This window comes from Sorex fumeus, unplaced genomic scaffold (genome assembly GCF_029834395.1).
Source record: "Sorex fumeus unplaced genomic scaffold, SorFum_2.1 ptg000072l, whole genome shotgun sequence".
Taxonomy (NCBI): Eukaryota; Metazoa; Chordata; class Mammalia; order Eulipotyphla; family Soricidae; genus Sorex; species Sorex fumeus.
This window is the reverse complement of record NW_026606129.1, coordinates 10868018-10874192: the sequence shown is the minus strand read 5'-3', so window position 1 is coordinate 10874192 and position 6175 is coordinate 10868018.

Genomic DNA, 6175 nt, shown 5'->3' with positions numbered 1-6175 from the left:
CAACCCGACCAGCAGTAGTTCTCACGACTTGGAAAGGACCCGAGTTCTGCGGAGCTTCATCCCTTCATCGGTTCCAAGCTCTGCTTTCCTGGCCCTGAAGAGCCACTTCCAATGTCATCTCACCCAGATTCCAGACCAATCCATGCCCCCCAGGGCAGCAAAGTCTTCTTCCCCAAGCCCGGGGCCACTGGCCACAGCACAGAGGAACCCCGCTGGAGGGTCACTGCGGAGGAGGGTCTCCGGGCGGGGCTCGGCGGCGGGGATCCCCCCCAAAACACACCACACAGCCCACCAGGACCCCGCGGTCTCCTCCGGCCCAAACAGCCGAGGCGATGCCCCTGCAGACGGAGCCCCCTCTGCAGAGCGCCCGGCGCGCGCGTCCCCGCCCCCCGCCCCGACCGCCCCCCGCGTCCCCTCCGCGTCCGGGAGCGGCGGCCCCGGGGGACACACGCTGTCCCGGCCGCGCCGACCCCGGGAGCCGCCCGAGGCCGCGGGCCCCCGGGGCGGTCACACACCGGCGCTAGGACCCAAGACGCCCTCGGCGGCCCCGCGGGCCGGACCCACCCGGGCCGCGTCCTCCGCGCCCCCACGCGCGACCCGGGCCCCCACCCCGCGGGTCCCACCGGCAGCGCGACGCGCACGTCCCGGGCGTCACACCCACCCCCGCGCCGCCGCGGCCCCGCTCCTCAGGCCCGGCGCGGACCCTGGAATCGGGCCGCGCGCTCCCGGGGACTCGCCGCCGCCTCTCGGGCCCGGGCTCGGGGCCTCCGCCGCGCTCCCCTCACGCCGCCGCGGGAGCGGGAGCCGCCGCCGCCGCCACCATCGACTGCGCGGCGCTCGGCAGGCGCGCCTGAGGCGGCGCCGGAACCGGAAGTCCGGCGGACGGACGCCCGGCGAGTGCCGAGTGGTCGAGGGCCGCCTGCCGGCCCTGCTGCGCAGGCGCGGTCCGCGCTGGGGGGCGGGGCGAGCGCCGGGGAGGGGCGGGGCGAGCGCCGGGAGGGGCGGGGCGAGCGCCGGGGAGGGGCGGGGCGAGCACCGGGGAGGGGAGGGGCTAGCGCCGGGAGGGGCGGGGCGAGCGCCGGGGAGGGGAGGGGCGAGCGCCGGGGAGGGGCGGGGCGAGCGCCGGGAGGGGCGGGGCGAGCACCGGGGAGGGGAGGGGCTAGTGCCGGGAGGGGCGGGACGAGCGACGGGGAGGGGCGGGGCGAGCGCCGGGAGGGGCGGGGCTCGCTCCCCCCGCCGCGCCTCCCGCGAGAGGCTCACCCGGAAGCCGCGGCCGGACGTGCTTTGAAAGCGCGCGGCGGGAGAGGCGGCACGTGGGCTTTCCGACCCCGGCGCCGAAGCTGGGAGATGAAAGGAAGATTCTGGAGTCTCTGCGATGGGATTCCAAGGGCCGGGAGGGAGAGGGCGTCGCCCACGGGGGTCCTGCGCGGTCAGATCTGGGGGAGGGCGGCGGCCGGGCCTCGGGTCAGTCCCTGCACGACGCCGGGGGGTCCCGGGCAGGCGGTGCCCCTCCGAGCTGAAAGAGGGCCAAGACCCCCGCGGGGCCCTCTGCCCAGCTCCGCGCCGACGCTCCTGCCCCAGCATCCCCGCCTGGGGTGCGGGTGCGGCGTGAGAGGAGCCTCACCCCTGCGTGTGCAAAGCTTAGCTGCTCCTCACTCGTGTTCCGTCAATCAGCGAGGTTCGCCAGCTTTGATGCCTTCACCCAGATGGTCACGTTTGGGCTCGTTTGCTTGGTCACCAGAGGGTCACCAGACTGGGACTCCCCTTGGCATATTGACACAAAGAGGGGAGTTGGGGCTGCAGAGATAATACAGCGAGTAAGGCACTTACCTTTCACGGGACAAACGCGGGTTCGATACTTGACACTATGCAGGAGTAAGCCCTGAGCAATGCTGAGTGTTGACCCAAAACTGGGGGGAAAAATCCGGTGGAGAGAGTACAGTGGGTAGGGTAGGGTGTTGACCTCGCATGCAGCTGACCCATGTTCCATCCCCAACAATCCATCTGGTTCCCCAAGCTCTGACAAGAGTGATGACACCGGAGTGCAAAATCAGGTGTAGGCCCTGAGCACAGCCAGGTGTGTCCCCCCTCCCAATAGAGATTTGACAAATCTCAAATTTGGCCAACCTGTCAAATGCAAAGCAACAGACCCCGGTCTGCCTCTCAGTCCCAGACTTTGCCTTAGGTCCCGCCCATCAGGATGTTGGGATTAAAACACTTAATTGAATATTAGTGCTAGGGAAGGGCCTTTTGCAGGAAGGACTATAATGCCTTGCAAGCGTGTGATCTTGAGTTCAATCCCCGGTGCTGCCTCATGAGCACAATCCTATAGCTCAACTCTGATACCCAGCACTGCATGGGATTTCTAGCTGCACAGCAGCCAGTTTCACTGCAGCCCCACAGAGCACTGCAACTATAAAGGATACACAAGCACCACAACCAGCTGTGACCCCTGGGAAAGATGTGCATACCACCAAAGTTTGCAACTGCAATCCGAATGGAGGAGCACCACAGTCCAAGAGAGGATGGGAAAGAGGGAAAACGAGTGGAGAGAATGGCTGATTCCGGTTGCCAGAAACCACTGACAAGATACAAATCAGATTGTCGTGCTCCAGGAACTGAGTGTTGAAAGTAGGTAAAGGGATATACCTGATAACCTTTCATTATCTGGATTACAAACTATAAGGCTCTAAAGAAAGAGAAGAAAAGTGGGGGGTGGGGGGAAGAACACTGGAGAAGGGACAGGTGTTGCAACATTATATGGCCGAAATCCAATCATTAACAACTTTGTAAATGAGTTTGTCACTGTGATTCAATTAAAAAAAATTTAAAAAAAAGATTGTCATTCTCTCCTTTCCCCCAAAGGCCCCATAGCCAGACCACCTGATTTGAATCCCAGCCCTTCAGCTCAGTGATTCTGGTGTGTAAACCCCCCTCTCTTGGGCTGTGAAAACCCCTCTCATGTGGGGATTACACACTCAAGGATGTTCTCGGGCTCTCTGGGCGACTCTCTCTTCTTACCTTTAGTTGGTAGTTCTGGCCCACCCAGGGACGCCAGCTGTGTCAGTCCCCACTCTCGGGCTGTGTAAATCCCTCACGTGCGGGATTACACGTGAAAGGATGTTTGCGGGCTCTCTCGCCACCCACGTTCAGTGCTCTCGAGCGGCTTCTCCACCCAGGACGGCTGTTGTCTTGGACGGACGAAGGTAGAACGAGAGCCAAGCCGGTTGCCATTTATTCAATCTCTCGTCTCTCCCAGCTCTCCCAGCCTCTGTGTGTGTGTGTGTGTGTGTGTGTGTAACCTTGCAATTTTTTCTTCCCTCTATATCCGTCTCCTCTCTCTCTCTCTCTCTCTCTCTCTCTCTCTCTCTCTCTCTGCTGTCTCCGTAACTGTCTCTCCTTCAATCCCCCTTCCTCCCCGAAGCAGCCGCTTTTTTATCCTCTCACACACCTCGCCAACCTCACCTCCCCACAGGAAGTGCAATCAAAAATGTTTTTCCAGACTTCCTGACCACCTGCAGCCCACAAGGGCAAAACAGCTCTTAACGTGTGTTTCTCCTCTCCTTAGACCTGCAACTTAATTAAACATCTTTAATTCTACTTCCTAATATTTACCATTCTGTATGGGCTGGAGCGATAGCACAGCGGTAGGGCATTTGCCTTGCACGCAGCCAACATGGCCAACCCGAGTTCGATTCCTCCGCCCCTCTCGGAGAGCCCGGAAAGCTACCGAGAGTATCTCGCCCGCACGGCAGAGCCTGGCAAGCTCCCCGTGATGTATTCGATATGCCAAACACAGTAACGACAAAGTCTCCAATGGAGACGTTACTGGGCCCGCTCGAGCAAATCGATGAACAACGGGAGGACCGTGATCTCTGACCGTGACCGTGATGGACACAGTAATAGATACGTTTAGGCTTATAGGGTGACTCTCCTGGGGACATCTTGACACAGACTCAGACTACAATGCTCAGGCTGGATTAAGCATTCCTAACCCCAGCAGGGTCCAAATCTAGTTATTATGTTTGGACTATCACAGAATTTGTCCATGACCAATCTCTTAACTTATAGTTAAGCATTAGGGCACTTTGGGCAGGGTAGCTCACAGCTCACCTCTTGTCCTGGGTCTATCCAGTCCCTCGTCGGGACCCTGCTTTGGGGGATCTAGGAAGTAAGGGCAACTGAGGCTTAAGTCAAGAGCGCGGATGTCCAGGTGGTAATGTTATCTGGAGTCAATCAACTCCCAAGCCACAGGCTTATCTTCTTAACTGCCTTCCTTTATCCATACAGAAAAACAATTGCTCTAAAATACCTAACCAGAAATGAGTCAGGAAAGGAGGGATAGACATAGAAAGATTGCATTTATCTGGGGAACATAAAGTAACAAAATAGGAGACTATCACCCAAGAATGACCAAGATTAGTACCAGAAATTCTGCTCCATGGCTTGGAGGCTAGCCACATATGAGAAGGGAGCACCAAATAAAGGATATTGGGAGGATACTCCCAGGATGGAAGAAGCATGCTGAAAGTAGACAATAGACCAAACATGATTGCCACTCAATGCCTCTTTTACAAACCACAACACCCAAAAGGAGAGAGAGAACAAAAGGGAATGCCCTGCCACAGAGGCAGGGTGGGATGGGGGGATGGGGGGTGGGAGGGATACTGGGATCCTTGGTGGTGGGAAATGGGCACTGGTGGAGGGATGGGTAATTGATCATTGTATAATTGAAACCCAAGCACAAAAATTTGTAAGTCTACAACTGTACCTCATGGTGTTTCACTAATAAAAATAAAAAAATAAATAAAATAGCTAACTATGCAAAGAACATTAAGGAGAAGAGAAAGACAATATTTACAAGTCAGAGTCTGATCAGAAGACAAAGGTAATTGACACGTTGGGGGCAATCAACAAACACAAGCTCCCAACCGCCAGGGTTGGAAGGGCAAATGATCCTACACTGTTGGATCCTACACAGTTATCCTACACTGGTGGATCATTTCGATTCTTGAGCTTCCGTTTTCTCCTCCATAAAATGAGCTAATAGCAGGGATCTGCCTTCCAGGTTAGAAGACTGAGTGGGTTAATGTTTGGAAAGTGCTGGAACAGGGCTTGGCACACGGGAAGGACCGTGTGAAGGTTAAATCAAGAAAAAGGAAGGGTGGGGGCTAGAGCTATGGTCCAGGGAGTGGGGCGTTTGCCTTGCACACAGTCCACCAGGTTTGATTCTTGGTACCCCAAGGGGAACCCTGAGCACCCTCAGGAGTGATCCCTGAGTGCAGAGCCAGGAGTAAGCTCTGAGCATCACCAGGTGTAGCCCCAAAAGGTAAAGGAAGGGCGACTCAGAGGCCTTGGTGATTGTGCCAAGCTAAGTCAGAGGCGTAGGGGTAAAAGGATCTGATCTGGAAATGTTTTGGGGGTCCTGGCCTTGCTCACTGGGAACTCTGGGCAGAACCAAATAGTCACTAGTCACTGAATCCAGCGGGGGAGGCATGGAGGAAGCAGGGAGGATACCACAAATCTGAAAAGCAGAGAAAAAACGGGCTGGACTTGCAGGGAGGGGCATTGCGAGCCATCTAAGGCCCTTTGGCGAGTGGGTGTGGGTCCGTCAGGACTTGAGCCTGAGTTTGAACTGTACAAGGTTGGACGCCAGTCTGCGCCCACTATGCTGCCCATTCTGTTCCTACTCCCAGGGCAAAGGATTAAGCTAAAGGACTTCAAGGTCCTCGGGTCCTGAGGATAAAAGCTCCGCTTGTTCTCAGCTTCCAGTTTCATTCCTCAGACCAAGATCTCCGGAAACGCCGGCTAATGAGCTCAGCCCACCCAGATTGGAAATAACATGCAGATGTGGCCTCTTAGGGCCTAGAGACACTGACGCCAGTTTGGCCTGTGGCACGTCTAAGGCTTTAGGCCGTGACTCCCATTAAAGGTAGAAACACCAGCAGAGAGCAGGAGGGTCCGAACTGCATCTCTGGGGTCCAGCCTTGTCTGTGCCTTGGAATAAGGAGCAAAGCTCTGGATTGGACTCAGTGCGCCCCCCTGACAGCCAGGAGGCGCCATCAATGCAGGGAAAATGCAGGACGGAGCGGTCAGTGGCATCATCAATGATAGCTGGACACAGAGCTGCCCAGGAGCGCAATCTGCCACGGCAAATAATCTTGCTGCCGGGCCC